We start from the raw sequence: 22,610 nt of genomic DNA, 5'->3' as shown, positions 1-22,610 counted from the left end.
TTTACAAAGTACATAAATTTAGGCATGCTTTCAAGTTCAACAACTTAAGCTCAACACTAATAAAATATGCCAAGTACAGCTAGCATGAGGAATGTTACATCTCTATGCCTACATGTCAAATATGCATGTCAATGCAATGCATCACAGTGATTATCTCAGGTACACACACGCTCAGAATACTCAATCTGACTGCCTCAACTCCCACTCATCACACACAATCACTCAGCACTGTACGGTACCTATGCTCATTGCTGGTATGTCAGACTCCGAAGGGGCGAATCCTGCCCAAGTGCTAATATAAAGCCAATATGGCATGTTGCGGCGTGCAATCCGATCCCATAGTAATAAATAAGCCAATAAGCAACCAAGTCATAATTACCACGGTGCATGCCCATACGCCCGTTACCTAGCATGTGTGTCATCTCAAAACCAACCATATAACACGTAATCTAGGGGTTCATACTCTCAGTACCAAGTTTAGAAGTGTTACTTACCTTAAAGTGCACAACTCAATGCTCTAACAAACCCTTGCTTTGCGAATCGGCTTCCGAACGACTCGAATCTAGTCACAAATAATTCAATATAATCAATACAAACTACAGTAATTGATCCCATATGATAAAGCTAGGTTCTTTAACCAAATTCAAAAAGTCAACCCCAAGCCCACGCCTTAGAACCATCCTCCCGCATCTACGAGCTCGCAGGTGCAGAATCTTCCTCGTACCTCTGCAACTCCCCAACTTCACTCAGAGCCGCTTCTGTGACCCTTTGGTCGCATCTGCGGCTCCGCACCTGCGGCCCCTTTCTCGCAGGTGCGGTTGCACCAAATCTGATCATAGCAGAAAATCCATAGGTCCAAAATTCAATCTGATTTCAATCTGAACCACACCCGAGGCCTCCATAACCCCATCCAAACATACTAGCACATCCTAAAACACGACACAAATTTAGTCAACGCCTCAAATCACATCCAACAATATCAAAAACATGAATCGCACCACAATTCAAACCTATTGAAACTAATGGACTTCTAACTCGTACAATCGATGCTGAAATCTATCAAATCACTCCGACTGACCACAAATTTTGCACACAAGTCATAAATGACACAACAGATCTATTCCAACTCCCGAAATAAAAATCTGAGCCTGGTATCAACAAAGTCAACTCTCGGTCAGACTTCTCAACTCTCCAAACCTTCAACTTTCCAACTTTCGCCAATTCAAGCCAAAACCACCTTAGGGCCTCCAAATGGATATTCGAACACACTCTTAAGTCGCAAATCACCATACAGAGCTATCGGAATAATTAAAACTCTATTCTGATGTCATTTACACATAAGTCAATATCCGGTCAACTCTTTCAACTTAGGCTTCCAACCTTGGGACTAAGAGTCCCAATTCATTCCACAACATCCCTGAAACCAAACCAATTACCTCGACAAGTCACATGACCACAAATGAACATAGAATAAGCAATAAATGGGGGGAATGGGGGCTACAATACTCGAAACAACTAGTTGGATCGTTACATTCTCCTCCTCTTAAACAAATATTCGTCCTTGAACGGGATAGCTGCTCCGCATCTCCCGCTCGGTCTCCCAAGTAGCCTCCTCGACTGGCTGACCTCTCCATTGTACTTTCATTGAAGCTATATTTTTTTATCTCAAATTTCGAACCTGCCGATCAAAAATGGCCATCGACTCCACATCATAAGTCAAATCTCCGTCTAACTGAACCGTGTTAAAATCTAAAACATGAGACGGATCACCATAATACTTTTGGAGTATGGAAACATGAAATACTGGATGAACACTCGATAGACTAGGTGGCAATGCAAGCTTGTAAGCCACCCCTCCAATCCTCTCAAGCACCTCAAAAGGGCCAATACACCGAGGTCTCAACTTGCGCTTCTTCCCGAACCTCATAACACCCTACATGGGTGAAACTCTGAGCAATACCATCTCTCCTACCATATAGGCAATGTCACAAACCTTCTGATCGGCGTAACTCTTCTATCTAGACTATGTCATGCGAAGCAGGTCCTGAATCAACTTGACCTTTTCCAAGGCATCCTGAACCAAGTCGGTACCCAACAGCCTAGCCTCACCCGGCTCAAACCAACCAACCGGAGACCGATACCGCCTCTCATATAAGGCATCATAAGGAATCATCTAAATACTCGATTAGTAGTTGTTGTTGTAGGAAAACTCTACAAGTGGTAGAAATATATCCCAAGAACCCCCGAAATCCATAGCAGAAGCGCGTAGCATATCCTCCAATATCTGAATAGTGTGTTCGAATTGTCAATCCTTCTGAGGGTGGAATGTTGTACTCAACTCAACTCACGTGCCTAACTCTCGCTGCACTACTCTCCAAAAATGCAATGTGAATTGCGTGCCTTGATCAGAAATAATGGACACCAGCACACCGTGAAGGTGAACAATCTCGTGGATATAGATTTCGGCCCTAGTCCCAACTGGAATGAAGTGCATGGACATAGTCAACTGGTCCACAATCACCCAAATAGCATCAAATTTCTTCTGATGCTCGTACTTCACCTACTGATAGTTCAAGCATCGAGCTGCAAGCTCCACTATATCTTTCTTCATTCTCCTCCACCAATTGTGCTGCCCCAAGTCTTGATACATCTTTGCGACACCCGGATGAATGGAATATTGCAAACTATGGGTCTCCTCAAGAATCAACTCACATAATCCATCCACATTGGGCACACAAACTCGACCCTACATTTGCAACACCCCATCATCTCCAATAGAAACTTACTTGGCATCACCATGTTAAACCGTGTCCTTAAGGACAAGAAGATGGGGGTCGTCATACTAACGTTCTCTGATGCACTCATATAAAGAAGACCGAGAAACCATGCAAACTAAAACCCAACTAGGCTCCGAAATATCTAACCTAACGAACTGATTGGCCAATGCCTGAACATTTGATGCAAGCGGTCTCTCACCAATAGGAATATATGCAAGGCTACCCATACTCACCACCTTTCTACTCAAGGCATCGACCACCACGTTGGCCTTCCTCGAATAATACAAAATGGTAATATCATAGTCTTTTAACAGCTCCAGCCATCTCTGATGCCTCAAATTTAGATCATTTTGTTTGAACAAATGATGTAGACTCCGATGACCTGTAAATACCTCACAAGACACGCAATTGAGATAATGCCTCCAAATCTTCAATGCATGGACAATGGCTGCCAACTCTAAATTATGAGCGGGGTAGTTCTTCTCATGGAGCATCAACTGGTGTAAGGCATAAGAAATCACTCTACCCTCCTACATCAAGACACACACAATACCAATCCAAGAAGTATCACAATACATTATATATGAACTCGATGCTGAAGGAAAAACTAGAACTGGAGTTGTGGTCAAGGTAGTCTTGAGCTTCTGAAAGCTCTCCTCGCATCATCAGACCACCTGAATGGGGCACCCTTCTGGGTCAATCTAGTCAAAAGTGAAGTAATGGACGAGAAACCCTCCATGAAGCGGCGATAATATCCGGCCAAGCCAAGAAAACTCTGAATCTCAGTAGCTGAAGACGGTATGGGCCAACTCTGAATTTCCTCAATCTTCTTTAGATCTACTTTGATACCCTCACTGGACACCACGTGCCCCAAGAATGCCACCGAATCGAGCCAGAACTCACACTTGCAGTATTTAGTATAAAGTTTCTCTTCCCTCAATGTCTGTAGTACAATCCTCAGATGATGTGCATGCTCCTCCTGCTACGTGAGTACACCAGGATATCATCAATGAATAATATGAAAAACGTATCACGATAAGGCTAGAATACACTATTCATCAGATGCATGAATGTTGTTGGGACATTGGTCAGCAAAAAGACATCACAAGGAACTCGTAGTAACCATAGCGGGTCCTGAATGTCGTCTTCAGAGTATCAGTCCTGAATCTTCAACTGGTGATACCCAGACCTCAAATCAATCTTAGAGAACACTCTAGCTCCATGAAGCTGGCCAAATAAGTCATCAATGCGCGGCAAAAGATACTTGTTCTTAATTGTAACTTTGTTCAACTATCTATAATCAATGCACATCTGCATAGTACCATCCTTCTTCTTCACAAACAGAACCGGTGCACCCCAAGGTGACATACTAGGTCTAATGAACCCCTTATCAAGAAGCTCCTGAAGCTGCTCTTTCAATTTCTTCAACTCTATTGGTGCCATACGATACGGATGAATAAAAATAGGTTGAGTGCCCGGCACCAAGTCAATACCAAAATCAATGTCCTCGTCAGGTGCCATGCCTGATAGGTCTACAAAAAACACGTTCGAAAAGTCTCGCACTACCGGAACAGAATCAATGGTAGGAGTATCAGAACAAACATCCCTCACAAAAGTCAAATATGCCAAACACCCCTTCCCAACCCTCCGTTGGGCCTTCAAATATAAAATCACCCTACTAGAAACATAATCTAGAGAACCTCTCCACTCAATCCTAGGCAATCCCGGCATCGCCAGCGTCATGGTCTTAGCGTGACTATCCAGAATAGCATGACATGGGGACAACTAATCCATAAATAGAATCACGTTAAAATCAAGCATACTAAGCAATAAAAGATCAACTCTCATCTCTAATCCCCCAATAGTCACCACACTACCGATATACACGGTCCCTAACAATATAATCACCCATCGGTATAGACACATGAACAGGTGTAATTAAGGAATCATGAGGCATATCCAAATAACGAGCAAAACATGATGATACATATGAAAAAGGGGAACCAGTGTCAAATAATATGGATTCATCCCTATGGCACACTGAAACAATACTTGTGATCACTGCGTCTGAAGCAATGGCCTCTGGCCTAGCGGGAAAAAGCATAGCATCGAGCTTGATCGCTACCTAATCGGCCTCCACCTCTTGGGCAACCTCTAGCTTCCTCCGCCCCATCCCGAGCTGGCTGAGTGGGTGGTGAAGTAACTGATGCTAAATTCATAACCTACCCCTATTCTAAACTGGACCTCCCAAAAGACGGGGACAATACCTCCTCACATGTCCAAACTCTCCACACTCAAAGCAACTCTGATTCGTTAATGGCGACTGGGACTGAATCATACCCTGAGAACCAGAATAACTACTAGAAGGACCTGGTACGGATGAACCCTGAACTGATGGAGCACGGGATGAACTCTAAGCTGGGAGGCCACTGAGAGATGACTAACCAGGATGATCACTATATGAACCATGGCTAGCTGATGCACTACGATGAATAGGATGAGCCATCTGAGGGGGTCTATAAGGATGACCCTTATTGTGATGGGGTTGTCCTCCAGATGAGGCACTACTGAAACTACCCGAACCACGAGACCTCTTGGCCTCCCTCTCCTCACGCTCCTAACTACGAACCCGCTCTAGGCGTCTAGCAATGTCAACCACCTCGTTGAACCTAGCACCTGATGCAATCTCCCCAGTCATGACGAAGCATAGTCCATAGTTGAGGCCACCAATGAACCTCCTAATCCTCTCCCTCTTAGTGGGGACTAACTATATCGCATGACAAGCCAACTCTGAAAATCTCATCTCATACTGTGTCACTGACATACCTTCTTGGCGTAGCTGCTCAAACTGCCTACACAACTCCTCACTGCGGGTCTATAGAACAAACTTCTCTAAGAAGAGAACTGAGAACTCATGCCACATAAGTGGTGCAGCGCCGGCTAGCCTGCTCAACTCATAGGCCTCCCACTATTTGAATACTTCCCCCGATAGTAAAAAAGTAGAAAATAAAACTCCACTAGTCTTCAGAATACCCGTCGTGCGAAGGATCTGCTGGCACCTGTCTAAGAAATCATGAGCATCCTCTAACTACGCCCTACTAAACTCTGGAGGACTGAGTCTCCCAAACCGCTCTATCCTCTTCTGCTCCTCGTCACTCACATGTGGACCAACCTGGGCCTGAGAAGCTACAACCAGCTGGGATAGTAGTACCCCCGGTGTCTGAAGTCCCTGAACTATCTACTCTGGAGTACGGGCAGCGGGAGTCTGAGCACCTCCCCCGGCCTGAGAAATGGTTGGTGTGGCCAGAACTGAAACCGCTTGAGCAAGGCTAGTGCATACAGTCAATATATGGGCCAAAGACTCCTGAAGGCCTGGAATCACAATGGGCAAAGCTGGTGCCTGAGTTAGTCCCATCGGCTTGATGGTAGGCTGTAATCTCGTGTTTTAGTCACTTATTGCACTCTAATTCACTGCACTTTATTTGTGTTGAGCTTTAATTGGTAGTGTTTTGCATTTATTGTATGTTTTATGCCTTGTAGGAGTGATTTTGAGTTATATAGATGTTGTGGAGCTAATTTGAGGTATTTGGAGCTTTGAAATCTGAGTAAAAGCCCAAGGGATTAAGCCGGGATCGTGTTCAAGGGTCGAGGACCAAGTTTGGACGTCAAAAATCAAGTTGAAGTCGTACTCTGAGAAAAGTACCTTGGAGCGGCGCATTGAGCGGCGCGTGGGGTGTCGCGACTGTGCAATGTCCTGCTACCTGCAAATTGTTAGATCTCTGGATTTCCCCACTAATTCTCCGCATGGTGCGTCGCCCCATGCAGCACTCCTGTGCAATATTTATAGAGTGAAAATCCTATTTCGGCGAGGAAATGGTGATTTCATCTAGGCCCAACCCTACTTGGTATAAACACATGAAAAAATATTATTTTCTGGACTTTTGACATACTTTGGACCTAAGGAGGCTAAGGAGGAGTTGGAAGAACACAAGCACAAGGATTTCATCATTCCTTCCTCACTTAAGACCCGAGTTTGGATTGAATTTATGTTTGCCTATACTTTAATTTTATTTGTGATAAATTTCTCCAAATCTATGGAGTAGCTCCATTTAGGGTTTGATGGATTTGGTGTATTGATGATTGTTTGCCGATTATAACTCTAGTTTTATGTATTGAATTATTTTGGATGATTTAATTATTGCATCTATATTCACAAGTTCATGTAATCGAGAGAGACATAACTTGTGATATCTTTGCATTATATTGTTGGTTGAGTTCATAGATTCTTATAAGTAATCGAAAGAGGCTAGTTGAATCATTGATTAAACCTAGTTAGGAGAATAATCGAAAGCGTATTTCTTAAAGACCAATCCACTATGCATTCTGGCGTATCTTCACGTGCTTAATTTGGTTCATCTTGTGAGGTTAAGACTTAATCGAGAAAGGAGTTTTTGCTGAATATTTGAACTAATAATTGAGTGAATTCGAGAGACTCACTTCAACATTAGAAGTGAATTATCTAGAGTTAGATTCCGAACAATTATCTTGTACCTATCCTATCAAAACCATATCTTCTCCCATTGATAACCTTCTTTGCTTATTCCTTGTTTCGATTGTCATTAGTCAATAACTTTAGATTCTTAGTTAATTTTAGTTAGACATCTTATAAATCTCAAATGTTGATCATCTTGGATAGCAACCAAGCTAGAAACTACGAGAATATTGTTTAAATCCAATCCTTGCGGATACGATATTATACTATACTATACTATTTTTGATTAGCGAGCAGAATTTAAGTGTGTATTTTGCGTTCATCAAATTCTAGCGTCATTGCTGGGGATTGGCAATCAATAGTGTTTGGAATAGTTTGTAGTGCTAATTCAGGAATTCTTTTTCTTTCTATTTCTATTTTCCCTTTTTACGATTGGTGTTTGTTGACTGTGCGGAGGTTACAGGTTTAGATGGGTACATGACTCGAGCTTCTGCGAAAGAAGTGTTACCATACGAGCCTGAGATAGAAAAACAACTGCGACAGCTGAGGAAGGAAAGAGATCTCACCGAGACATCAGGAAAGGTTGGGCAATCCTCAACCAAAGAACTTATGGCTGGAAACGGTGATGATAATGTAGATTTGGCTGCAAGGGAGGCAGCCCAACAATGAGAAAAAGCTGCACGGGATGTTGAGGAAGTAGCTATTAGAGATGCACAGATTATCTATGAAGAAGAGAGTGGTCGTAGAATTGCTCAAAATCAACCTGTGGCTACAAACCAATTTGGAAATATAGTTCCCATGCATGGGAGATCACTGGGCGATTATGCTAGATCGGTCTACAATCAAGGCTTATCAAGTGTTAGGCCACCTCCAATTGCAGCTAACAATTTTGAGTTGAAGCAAGGGTTACTTCAAACCATTCAGAACGGTTGTGTCTTTAGAGGAAAGATGAACAAATATCCAAACACACATCTAATAGACTTCGAGGAGATTATGAACACGTTTCAATACAATGGGGTGTCACAAGATGCAGTGTACTTAAGGGCATTCCCTTTTTCACCTAAATATGATGCAAAGCAGTGGCTTCGAAGCTTGACCACGGGATCGATTAGAACATGGGAGGAGATGACCAGAAAATTCCTTGATAAAAATTTCTCCTTAGCTAAGAAGGGCAAGTTTAGAAGAGAAATCAATAACTTTTTCCAGAAAGAGACTGAAACTATTTTTGAAGCATGGAAGAGGTTTAAGGAGATTGTTGGAAAGTGTCAACATAGTGGAACTGAACTCTGGATGCAGCTCAAGGACTTTTGGGATGGATTGACACCGGCCTCGCATAGAACATTGAGCAATGCAGTTGGAGGCCCTTAGATGAAGAAGACTCCATAGGAGATAGTTACAATTCTTGATGAGTTATTTGAAGATGCCAATCAGTGTCCCTCTGAAAGTGCTGAAAGAAGAAGATCAACTAGTGTTCACCAAGTTGATGCTAATACGTCTGTGCATGTACAGCTTAATGTTATGGCTAAAGAAATACGAAAGCTGACCTTAGCCTTGATACAAAATAAGCCTCACGCTGCTTGTGATATATGTGGAAGAGGACACCCTACTCATGAGTGTCAATCCTTAACTAAGAAAGTGAATGATGTGGGAAATTATAATTTTAATGCAATGGGTCAGAAACATCCTAGTCTTTCATGAAGTTCACCTAGGGGTACCGCTAATGCATGGCAACAAAATAACCCCAAATTCCAGGGACAATGAGCTCTTGATTTTATGAATCAGCCAAGGTAATCAGCCAAGGTAGCAGTTTCAGCCTCAACAACCTAATCAGCCTAGTCTAGAAGATCTCATGAAGGCCTTCATTGTGAAAACTAATGAAAGATTTGAAGTACAAGGGGCAGTAATTCGAAATTTAGAGAAGCAAGTGGAACAAATTGCAACAATGTTATCTAAGAGCATTCCAGGCACTCTCTCTGCTAATACTAAAAGAAATCCCAAAGAAACAGTGAATTCTGTAACCTTGAGAAGTGGGCAAGTGTTGAAAGATCCCACCCCGATCCAAAAAAATGGTGATAGTTGAAAAAGAATGTGGGGAGCAGCTAAAAAGTGATGATGACAAGAAGAAGAAAGGCCCAATGAAATCTGAGAAAAAAAAGAAATAAGAAAAATCGAGAAGGGAGGAACATGAGGAGAGCAAGCATATGCATGTGCTACCTTTTCCCTTAAAAGCTATGTAGAGAAAAGCTGGAAAAGCAGTTTGAGATTTCTGGATGTGCTGAAACAGGTTCATGTAAACTTACCATTCACAGAAGTGCTCTCACAAATGCCTTATTATGCTAAATTCTTGAAAGAGATACTTACGAAGAAGAGGAAAGTAGAGGAGACCTTAGTTGTCAAGCTCACTGAGCATTGCAGTGCGATATTGCAAAATAAACTCCCACAAAAGTGTGGAGATCCAGGGAGTTTTACTATACCTTGCTCTTTAGGTACTATTAATTTTGATAAGTCTTTATGTGATTCCGGTGCCTCAATTAATTTAATACCACCATCTATTTACAGGAAACTAGAGAAGGAGATTGGAGAGATAAGGTCGGTGCTAATATCTTTGTAGCTGGAGGACCAAACGACTATAACACCTGATGGGATAGTGGAAAATGTGTTAGTTCAGGTGGATAAGTTCATATTTCCTATGGATTTTATAGTGGTGAATATGGAGGAGAACAAGGAGGTCCCCCTCATCCTAGGAAGGCCATTCTTAGCAACGGGTAGAGCAATATTGGATATACACGAGAGAAAATTCATGCTTAGAGTGGGTGAGGAGACTGTGACTTTTGAGATGAATGTAGCAAAGGGGCACAAAAATAAAAACCAGTTGCAAGTGTTTAGTAGAAAGTGAAGGGCACGAAAGAGAAAGTTGCGGTGACTGAGAAAAATAAGTGTGGAGTGTACCCCAAGAAGGCTGAGAAGAAGTTGTCTGCATGGATGTGTGCATTAGTTCGGGTGCGAGAAATGGAGCCCGACTTCGACTCAGACCACGACTAGATATCCAGAGAAATTTCCTTTACCTTATGCTTTTTAATTGTGTGCCATAGGGATATGCCACAACTTAAAGTGTGGGATGGGGGATATATGTATGTATGTATATTAGTTTTTTTTGTTAGTTGTAGCAGTTGGAGATAAAAAAAAAATGAGAAAATTTTAAAATTTTTGATTTTTCTTGATGATTGATATCATCAACAAGTTTCTTGAGGGATTAAAGTTGAAAGAAAAAAAAAACAAAAAGTTTTTTGTTTGTAAGTAGTGTAATAATTCCCCCTTAGTTTTTCTTTGTGTTGTGGCTCTTTTTCAAGGGTTTTGTTTGAACCAGGTGTAGTTAGTAGTAGTTTTTATTTTTTTAGTAGTAGAAAACCTTGTGTTGTGATTTGAATTGAAGGCAATATCTCTTAACTTTATTATGCCTTGAGAATAATAAATGCTTTAGTTGTGACGCTTAGGCTCAGTGTTTGGCTCTTGAATAAGTACCTTAAATTGTATGATCTTAACTTTGCTTAACTACTTTGACTTGGGTGTCTTGATAGTCTAATCCTGAGTGAGTTATGTTCTATATGTGTGTGAGGTTTTGTGTATTTCGTGCATTGCATTTGATGTCTAGAACTTGCCCAGTGTGTGTGCAAAGCGAAATAGTAGTTTTATTCAGACGTGGAAGTGATATAGGCATTTTCTTGTTGAGCCAGATATATGCTATTATCCACCTAATTGTTATGTATAGTAGTTAACCCTTTTGAGCCCGTAATCATGTTTCTTTGGCAACCACATTACAAACCTTACCCATTTGTTTGAATTGACCATCTATTTGAACCTTTTACCTCCATGGAGCACTTGAATTTGTTATGAACTTTGTAAAAGTTGAAGTGTGGGGTGGTTGGTTTGGCTTTTTAGTGGAACTATTGAAATAAAAAGAAAGGTACATTATTTTGAAAAAGTAAGAGCCACTTGAATTGAAAAAGAAAAAGTGCAAAATACTCCTTGATAGTGGTAACTCTTAAAGTAATTGTACTTAAAGAAGTAGGGAGTTAATGTATATTGATGTGAAGGTGGGGTTATGGTTTGACATAAGTGTGGGGTTTCGAACGGTTAAGTGTATGTATTAAAGTGCTTAGGGAGGTGTAGTCACTCTTATATCCAAATGTATCATACCCATCCCACAGCCTACATTACAACCAATTAAAGCCCTACTTGATCCTTGACACTACGGGAAAGCCTATGGTACATCTTTTGTGGCACATAAATGTTGTTTCTGAGAGTGAGGGAATTCTTTTTATCTTGAGTTCCTAATTGTTCTTAAATTTTATTGTGTGCGGAACTACTCGGTATTGTTGTGTGAGGGAACTTGATCCGCAAAGAAAAGGTAATGTCATTAACCACTGTGTTAGAGTAAGTGCACGGGTTGTGAAAAATGTGTGGTGCTTTCGAGTCAAATCTTGAGACGATGATATTACGGTATTATGCTTAATCAGTTTTAAATATTCTTGTTGTGATGAGTTATCAGAGTTGTTGAAAAAGCTCGTGTCTATATGAAGTGTAGTTTGATTGTTCGAGGACGAGCAATGGTTTAAGTGTGGGGTGTCGATGGTAGGCTATAATATCATGTTTTAGTCACTTATTGCACTTTAATTCACTGTACTTTATTTGTGTGGAGCTTTAATTAGTAGTGTTTTGCACTTATTGTGTGTTTTATACCTTGCAGGAGTGATTTTGAGTTATGTAGATATTTTGGAGCTAATTAGAGGTATTTGGAGCTTTAAAGTGGGAGTAAAAGCCCAAGGGATTAAGCTGGGATCGTGTTCGGGGGTCGAGGACCAAGTTTGGATGTCAAAAATCAAGTTAAAGTCGTACTCTGAGAAAAGTAAGCACCGCGGCTGTGGAAAGTCCTACTGCCTGCAAATTGTTAGCTCTCTGGATTTCTCCACTAATGTCCCGCATGGCGCATCGCCCCATGCGGCGCGCCTGTGCAATTTTTACAGAGTGAAAATCCTATTTCAGCTAGGAAAGGGTGATTTCATTTGGGCCCGACCCTACTTGGTATAAATACATGGAAAAATATTATTTTTTGGACTTTTGACATACTTTGGACCTAAGGAGGCTAAGGAGGAGTTGGAAGAATATAAGCACAAGGATTTCATCATTCTTTCCTTACTCAAGAACCGAGTTTGGATTGAATTTATGTTTTCCTATACTTTAATTTTATTTGTGATGAATTTCTCCATATCTATGGAGTAGTTCCATTTAGGGTTTGATGGATTTGGTGTATTGATGATTGTTTGTGGATTATAACTCTAGTTTTATGTATTGAATCGTTTTGGATGATTTAATTGTTGCATCTATATTCACTAGTTCACGTAATCGAGAGAGTCATAACTTGTGATATCTTTGCATTATATTGTTGGTTGAGTTCATAGATTTTTCTACGTAATCAAAAGAGGTTATTTGAATCGTTGATTAAACCTAGTTAGGAGAATAATCGAAAGAGGCTTTCCTAAAGACCAATCCACTACGCATTCTGGCATATCTTCACGTGCTTAATTTTGTTCATTTTGTAAGGTTAAGACTTAATCGATAGAGGAGTTTTTGCTGAATATTTGAACTAATAATTGAGTGAAGTCGAGAGACTCACTTGAACATTAGAAGTGAATTATCTAGAGTTAGATCCCGAACAATTATCTTGCACCTATCCTATCAAAACACTATCTTCTCTTATTGATAATCTTCTTTGTTTATTCCTTGTTTCGATGGTCATTAGTCAATAGCTTTAGATTTTTAGTTAATTTTAGTTATACATCTTATAAATCTCAATATTGATCATCTTGGATAGCAACCAAGCTAGAAACTATGAGAATACTGTTTAAATTCAATCCATGTGGATACAATATTATACTATACTATATTTGATTAGCGAGCAGAATTTAAATGTGTGTTTTGCGCTTGTCATGGCTCAACAACATCTGGTATCTGCTCCTGAGCTAGAGCAACTGGTATCTCCACAGGTGCTGCCCTAGCTGCAGTATGAGTTGCACCTCGGCCTCTACCATGGCCCTAGCTGGTGGTATTGGTGGTCGTCTGCCCGATCCAGTCGCACGTGTCCTCACCATCTGTGAGAGAATAGAATAATAGAAGTTTAGTTTCAAAAATCAACAAATCTGCACGACAAGAGTACAAGAAAGTGAAGTTTCCTAATGGTTCGGTAGCCTCCCGAAGATAAGTACAGACGTCTCCGTACCGATCCAGAAGACTCTACTGAACCTGCTCATGACTCGTGAGACCTAAGTAACCAAGCTCTCTAATACCAACTTGTCACGACTCAAATCCTAACATGTCGTGATGGTGCCTATCACATTACTAGGCAAGACGACAATCACATAATAACTATGCATTTGAATTAAAAAGATGATTTTTAACATGTTCAACAATGGAAAAATCTCATAAATAACTGATAAAAACAACTGAAACTCAAAGACAACAAATCCCAAAATCCTGGTGTCACCGAGTACATGAGCTACTAAATGTCAACACAATCTAAATCTCTAATACAACTATCTGGAAAATAGAACAATACTGAATAAACTGAAAGGAAGGAAAGATGAGGTATGCGGGCATCATAGCAGCTACCTCAATAGTCTCCAAGCATATACTGCACCAAATCTAGCAACTGTCGTGTCCAGATGCACCTGGATCTGCACACAAAGTGCAGTGTGTAGTATGAGTACAACCGACCCAATGTACTCAACAAGTAACAGGACTAACCTTGTGCTAAAAGCAGTGACGAGCTCAAAAATATACAGTCTGAATCAGAATAATGGCAACACAGATATAACAAGATAATAACAGTAATAACACAGAACTTCCATATTCAGCTTGTACACAGTACATAAATTTAGGTATGCTTTCAAGTTCAACAACTTAAGCTCAACACTGATAAAATATGCCAAGTACAGCTAGCATGAGAAATGTTATGTCTCTATGCCTACATGTCAAGTATGCATGTCAATGCAATGCATCACAGTGATAATCTCAGGTACTCACATTCTCAGAATACTCAATCTAACTGCCTCAACTCCCACTCGTCACACACAATCACTCAGCATTGTATGGTACCTGCGCTCACTACTGGTATGTCAAACTCTGAATGGGCAAATCCTGCCCAAGTGCTAATATAAAGCTAATATGGCATGCTGCGGCGTGAAACTCAATCCCATAGTAATAAATAAGCCAATAAGGCCTGCTGCGGCGTGCAACCCGATCCATAATAATAATAATAATAATAATAATAATAATAATAATAATAATAATAATAATAATAATAATAATAATAATAATAATAATAATAATAATAATAATAATAATAATATAATTCCATGTAGATAAGGTTTCAATTATAATAATAGATATAATAATAATAATAATAATAATAATAATAATAATAATAATAATAATAATAATAATAATAATAATAATAATAATAATAATAATAGATATAAAGCCAATATGGTCTTCTACGGTGTGTAGCCCGATCCACTAAATCATTCACAACACGGCTCTCAGGCCCCAACTCAGTCATCAATCTCTCCAGTCTCACAGGCTCACATATCTCATGCCACTCAGCCCAAACAATGATAACATGATGCAACAGTGAATGATAACAGAGACTGAGATATGATATGTAAATGAATGAATATGACTGAGTACAAAATGATAACTTAAGCAAATAACTCAACAACAGTAATGACCCCGGTGGGTCCCAACATAGCCTAAACATGATTTCTAACATGAGTCACAACTCAATTGCTATAACACGTAGAAGTTACATGGATAGAAACAAGATTAGGTAACTACACAGTACCACAGAATCAACCGAGTCATAATTACCACATTGCACGCCCATACGCCCGTCACCTAGCATGTGCGCCACCCCAACACCAACCATATAACACGTAATCCAGGGGTTCATACCCTCAGTACCAAGTTTAGAAGTGTTACTTACCTCAAAGTGCACAACTCAAAGCTCCAACAAACCCTTGCCTCGTGAATCAACCTCCGAACGACTCGAATCTAGTCACAAACAACTCAATATAATCAATACAAACTATAGGAATCGATCCCATACGATAAAGCTAGGTTCTTTAACCAAATTCAAAAAGTCAACCCAAAAGGTCAACTCCGAGCCCACACCTCAGAATTTGACAAAATTCACAAAATTCGAACACCCATTCAATAATGAGTCCAACCATACCAAAATCATCTAATTCCGACCTCAAATCTCACTCTCCAATCCCTAGTCCAATATCCCCCAAATTTCACCTTAAAAATACATAATCTAGGTGTAGAAATCAATGGATATTCAATATTTTAATGAATAAAAATGATCAAGTAGCTTACCTCTTGAAATCTAGTGAAACCCCTCTCAAAAATTGCCACTAGTCGAGCTTGAAAAGTCCAAAAATGAAGAAAAGACTCCAACCCTCGATTATATCTTCTGTCCAGGCATCTCGCACTTGCGGTTCACTTAACCTCTTCTGCGATCCTGCAGGTGCGGCCCAAATTCTGCTTCTGTGGTTTCCCTTAAGGCCCCCTACTTTCGTATCTGCGGACAAGACTCTGCTCTTGCGGAGGCGCACCTGCGCCTAAGACTCTGCTTCTGCGGAAAGCTCTTACCCCTCGCATAACCCGCTTATGTGACCATCCTCCTGCATCTACGAGCTCGCAAGTGCGGAATCTTCCTCGCACCTGCATAACGCCCCAACTTCACTCAGAGCCGCTTCTGCGACCCCTTGGCCGCTTCTACGGCTCCGCACCTGCGGCCCCTTTCTTGGAGGTGCGAGTGTACCAGATCTGATCATAGAAGAAAATTCATAAGTCCAAAATTCAATCCGATTTCAATCTGAATCACATCTGAGGCCCCCGAGACCCCGTCTAAACATACCAACACATCCTAAAACACGATACGAATTTAGTCGAAGCCTCAAATCACATCCAACAACTTAGTCGATGCCGAAACCTATCAAATCACTCTGATTGACCTCAAATTTTTCACACAAGTCATAAATGACACAACAGACCTATTCCAACTCCGAGAATCAAAATTCGAGCCCAATATCAACAAAGTCAACTCTCGGTCAAACTTCTCAACTCTCCAAACCTTCAACTTTTCAACTTTCGCCAATTCAAGACAAAACCACCTACGGACCTCCAAATCGATATGCGGATACACTCCTAAGTCGAAAATCACCATACGGATCTATCAGAACCATCAAAAATCTATTCCGGAGTCGTTTACACATAAGTACACATCTGGCCAACTCTTTCAACTTAGGCTTCCAACCTTGGGACTAAGTGTCCCAATTCATTCTACAACATCCCCGGAACCAAACCAACTACCCCATCAAGTCACATGACTACAAATGAACATAAAATAAGCAATAAATGGGGGAACGAGGCTACAATACTCAAAACGATCGGCCGGGTCGTTACACATATTTTGTTACATATTTAATCATTCTTTGTCTAAACTAATTTTCACACTCACTCTATTCTTTCAAAACATGACTCTTTGTACATTTCATATATTTTATACGATTCAATATACCTTAATCATTTCTTTTTCAAAACACAAAGTCAATGGCATATTTCATTTGCACATAATTCATTATGTATTTAATTATTTATTTGGGTACATGTTATCATTCTCCTATTTGAATTTTTTGTGATAATAATGAATATTTATTTAATCCCTCTTTTATTTGATTGAGTCCACCGGAACCATATTTTGTGGATCTTGAGGGATGCCTAACACCTTCCCTTCGAAATCACTTGAACCCTTACCTAGAATCTCAACAGTTTCACAGACCATAGTCAAAAGTACATTACATAGTGTAGTATAGGTGTCCTTGTATACCTTAAATACTAGGTGCCGACTCTAAAATTCAATTAACCTTGTAGAGTACTATAAGTTGTAGCTTGTTTTGACTTGTGCAAAATAGGGTGCAACAATAGTCCAAACATTCTTGAGCTTCTAAAATCTCTCCTCACACTCGTCAGACCATTTGAACGGAGAACCATTCTGAGACAACCTGGTCAATAGAGCTGCAATAGACGAGAAACCATTCACGAAGAAACGATAGCAACCAGCCAAACCTAGAAAACTCTAGATCTTCATGGATGTAGGAGGTCTGGGCCAACTCTAAGCCTCCACAATCTTCTTCTGGTGAACCTTGATCCCCTTACTGGACACCACGTGGCCCAATAATGCCACTGAATCCAACCAAAGCTCATACTCAGAGAACTTGGCATATAACTTCCTCCCTCAAAATCTGAAGCACAATCATCAAATGTTGTTGGTGCTCCTCCGTACTATAGGAATAAACCAAGATGTCATCAATGAACACAATGACAAGATAATCCAAGTAAGGCTGAAATATATTGTTTATCAAATGCATGAAAGTTGTTGGGGGCATTAGTCAAACCAAAAGACATAACCAAGAACTCATAATGCCCATAACGGGGTCCTAAAGGCCATTTTAGGAATGTCTGAAGCCATGATGTTCAACTATTGATACCCCAATCTCATGTCAATCTGCGAGAACACCTAACATCATGAAGCTTATCAAACAAGTCATAAATTCGAGGTAGTGGATGCTTATTCTTGATGGTAACATTATTTAATTGCTTGTAGTCAATGCACATCCTCATGGAACCATATTTCTTCTTCACAAATAGAACTGGGGCACCCTAAGGTGACACACTCGGCCTGGTGAAACCATTATCCAATAAGTCCTACAATTGTTCCTTTAATTCCATCAACTCTGTTGGAGCCATGCGATATTGTGGAGTAGATATGGGTTGGGTTCCCGGTGCCAAGTTTATACCAAAATTAATATTCCTATCAGGTGGCATGCCTGATAAGTCTGCAGGGAACACATCTGGGAACTTTCTCACTACGAGAACTGAATCAATCATAGGTGTATCAGATCTGCATCTCTAACAATGGCTAAGTATACCAAACATCCCATATCAACCATCCGTTGAACCTTCAGAAAAGAAACCACTCTACAAGGAATATGACCAAGCGAACCTCTCCATTCCAAACTTGTCAACCACGACATAGTCAACATTACGGTCTTAGCGTGATAATCAAGAATAGTATGGTACAGAGATAACCAATCCATCCCTAAAATCACGTCAAAATCCACCATATTAAGATACAAAAAGATCAACCATAGTTTCATAGCCCCCAATAGCAACCACACAATAACAGTAAATACGATCCACCATAATAGAGTCCCCAACACGCGTAGCATAAATAGGAGAATCCAAAGAATCACGAGACATATTTAAATACGATGCAATGTATGATGACACATATGAATAAGTAGAACCCGGATAGAATAATATTAAAGCCTCTCTATAACAGACTGGAACAATACCTATAATGACTGTACCTAATGTGATTGCCTCAGTCCTACTAGGAAAATCATAATAACGGGCCTGGCCTCCCCCTTTAGGATGACCTCTACACACATGTCCCCCCACCTCTAGCTGGATGTGCAGGTGGTGTAGCATCTGGAGCGGGAATCATAGCTCGGGTGCCCTCCTAAGGTCCACTCATCTGAAGCCTGGGACAATCTCTCACATATGTTTCGTATCACCATACTCATAACAACCATTCTGCTGACACGGCTACTACAACTGAGTCTGCCCCGAACTACTAGAATAACCGTTGTAAGAACCTCGTGCGGGAGGTGCACTGAAAGATGATTGTCCGGAACGAGTGCTCTGAAATCCCTAGCTAGCTGGAGCACTATGTGAAACAAGAAGTGCCGACTGAGTTGGATGATTGATATAGCCTTTACCACGACGACCCTTGCCCCCAGAGTAAGCACCACTAAATCCTCCAAAACCACGCCATCAAGAGAGAATATTGGTTTATGCATGACAAAGCATAAAGAATGCATGTGCATGATCAAGATTGCCACCTTTATACCCTCACATGATCATCAACGGTGAAATAATGGTGAAATGCCACCCTTATGCTCCGCACATCAAAATCAGTGAAATGCTATCCTTATACTCCACAAATCATCAATAGTACTGAAATGTCATCCTTATACTTCACACATCAAAATCAATCACAACTATTATGGTACCACAATCCACATGTACGCCATCAAGAGAGAATATGAGAGGGAGACACTAGGGGATGGATCCTTATCCACACGCTGCACAGCAAAAACCTCGAGCATCACGATAATCATAATCGCACGGCAAATGCCTCGTGCAACAATATCATCACAACCGCACGTCAAAGACCTCGTGCTACAATATCATCACAATTGCACGATAAAGACCTCATGCCATAATATCATCACAATGACACGGCAAAAACCTCGTGTCAACACCCAATCAATTCGCCAACATGTCCACATGTGCCATGAGCATAACAATGCAAATATGTAAAATTATCATCAAAAGACATATGATCAATATCAATCAACAAAGTGCATAAGGACATGACAATAAAAAAATACAGATAAGTGTTCAATATATAAAGCATGATCACACCCAAATCGATTGTAGCAACCAAGTTCGTATAGTCATAGAATGATTAAGCATATTTCATATCAGGCATATAATCACAATAAGGCATAATAGAAGCCTAAAGTCTAATCCGATCATAACCACACATAGCACCCGTATACACCTTTGTCACCTTGCGTACACGACGCTTTACACATAATACAATTAGGCAAATAAGACCAAATTTCAAGGGTTATTTTCTCACACAAGATTAGACAAGATACTTACCTCAACAAGCCCAAATAAAACTTCTAAAATAGCATTTCCCTTATAACACACCTTCAACCGACTCGAATCTAGCAAAAAATAACTCAATAACATCAAACAACGCTATAAGAATCAATTCCAAACATCAATCTTTACTCAATTTCTAAAATGTCAACAAAAGTAAACCCCGAGCCTACACGATCAATTTCCGAGTCAAGGGGTAGATCCCAATTATCCATAAAATCACGAGTCTAAATATATGATTAGATTTCAAAATTGAGTTCAAATCGACTCCCAAATCCCAATTTTTATTTTCCAAAACATAGTCAAAATTCCCCAAATTTCTCTTTCAAATCATATAATCTAGGTGTAATATTCATGGAGAAACAAGATATAATATCAAAATCAAGTGTAAATCACTTACCCTCTTGCCTTGTGTGAAAATCCTCTTCAAATATCGCCCATCTCCAAGTCTAGGGTTCAAAATATGGAAGAATGAACCTAAATCCCGAAATTGGCTCATTAAAACCAACTGCAAATGTTGCATTTGCAACCACAAGTTTGCAAATATGAAGCATAGTTCGTAAATGCGAACTGGTTCCCTCATCACCATACCTCGCAAATGCGACCAAGTGTCGCAAGTGCGATGCCCCTTTCGCAAATGCGGATGTCGCAATTGTGACACCAGCTTCGCAAATGTGAAGCTGGCCTTCTCAGCCAACCAATCACAAATGTGATCAGCTTTCTGCAAATACGAGCAGGCTATGGCAATTGCAATGCCTGCAACACCAGAAATTTTGAAGTCTTTCAAAACCAATTCGAAACCCATTCAAAACTTACCCAAGCCCATCGGGCTCCACACCAATTATCCACACAAGTATACAAACCTCATATGAACTCATTCATTAGCTCGAAACATCAAAATAACATTCGTAACCAAGAATTGAACACCAAAACATATTATGCAAGCCTTCAAGTTCAAGAACTTCAAATATTCACAACCAAGCGTCTGATTCCTACCAAACCAACTTGGAATGAAACCAAACTTTGCACACATGTTTCGAATGACAAAAATGACCTATTCCAAGTCCTGGAATAATAATCTAAACCTAATAGCCTCAAACTCAACTCACGGTCAAACTTATAAACTTTTCAAACCTTCAAATTGCCAACTTTCGGCAAATAGCGCCAAAACATTCTAGGAACCTACAAATACAAATTTGGACATACCTCTAAGTCCAAAATCACCATACGAATCTATAGGAACCATCAAAATATGAATCCGAGGTCTACTTCATACAAGTTAAACCTTGGGCAACTCTTACAACTTAAGCTTCCAACTATAGAACTACGTGTTCCAATTCACTCTAAAATCTTCTCGAAACCAAACCAACTGTCTCCGAAATTCATAAAATAGCAACCAAGAATATAAGAATGATCAATGGAAAAACGTGACTCAAATACATAAAATAATCGGTCGGGTCATTACAGTATCTCGAATCATAGGGCTGACTTTGAATTACTATTCTTCATTACTGAAAAACTACTTTGACATAGTAAAACAAATAGAGAGATTTGAAAAATAAATCTTTTGGTTCTTACTTTTTCTATCTTCGCGGAACTATTCAAGTTTCATCACATCACTAGACTAAATCTGATTTGGTGGTAAGTAAACACCACATATACACAAGAAAACGAAAAAAAGTAGGGTAGGACCTTTCGAACTAATTTGTTTCATCCTTTATATATTCCTATTATGTATGTCTAAAAATCCCAAGAAAAAGGTAAAATCGTGAAGGTACATGAATTGTACTTGGAGAAGGCATTATGTTGTTAGAGATGGTGAAAATCAATTTCATTTAGCGTGACTTCTTTCATTTATAATATTTTCTCATTTGCTGAAGTATAAGCACCAGAATATTTTTATTTCTCATAGTCTTTGTTTGAATTGAATAAAATGTGCCATTAGATTCTTTATGAACTTTTTCTTCTTACATTCAGAAGAAGTAAACAAGAATTAAAAAAAATCATAAATTTCAAATGTTACAAGATATTAAAATTCAAGGGATTTAAACCTAGGCAAACATTGAAGATAATAGAATTCAATGGGGTTTAGATTTAAAAGTATACCTATTTTGAATTTTGTAAATTTTTTTCTCACAAGAATTTTTTTTAGAAACTATAAAGAATTTGAGATTTCTTTTTGAGTCTAACACAGATTACCTTTAAAAAGTTCAAACTTAAATGAGAACTGATTATAGACACAAGAAAATTAAAACACTGCATCCGTGGAAATTGGTTTAAAGAATGAATTCTAATCACGATTTTATCATGAATTTCATAAATTCACCCATTTTATGCTAGTATTAACATAATTCTTCTAGAATTCATCTATTGCAAGTAACTAATGCATAGTAATATTTATGTGATTTTTAAGAAAATTTATTTATTAGTTATACAAATTAGTTTTAGTGTTGCGTTGCGTATATTCCGTCTTTCTAAAAATA

The 22,610-nt window shown here is 39.6% G+C and overlaps 1 non-coding gene across 1 annotated transcript; it reads right to left on the bottom strand.

The window, feature by feature from the left end:
• Positions 1–8,442: 8,442 nt before the first annotated feature.
• LOC117280350 (small nucleolar RNA R71) lies at positions 8,443–8,549 on the bottom strand. Its single transcript, XR_004510877.1, has one exon. It is a non-coding gene; the product is annotated as a small nucleolar RNA R71 (small nucleolar RNA).
• Between the last annotated feature and the right edge of the window lie 14,061 nt (positions 8,550–22,610).

Source organism: Nicotiana tomentosiformis, chromosome 12 (genome assembly GCF_000390325.3).
Source record: "Nicotiana tomentosiformis chromosome 12, ASM39032v3, whole genome shotgun sequence".
Lineage (NCBI taxonomy): Eukaryota > Viridiplantae > Streptophyta > Magnoliopsida > Solanales > Solanaceae > Nicotiana > Nicotiana tomentosiformis.
The sequence above is the reverse complement of the archived record's forward strand: the minus strand, read 5'-3'. Positions and strand labels throughout refer to the sequence as shown.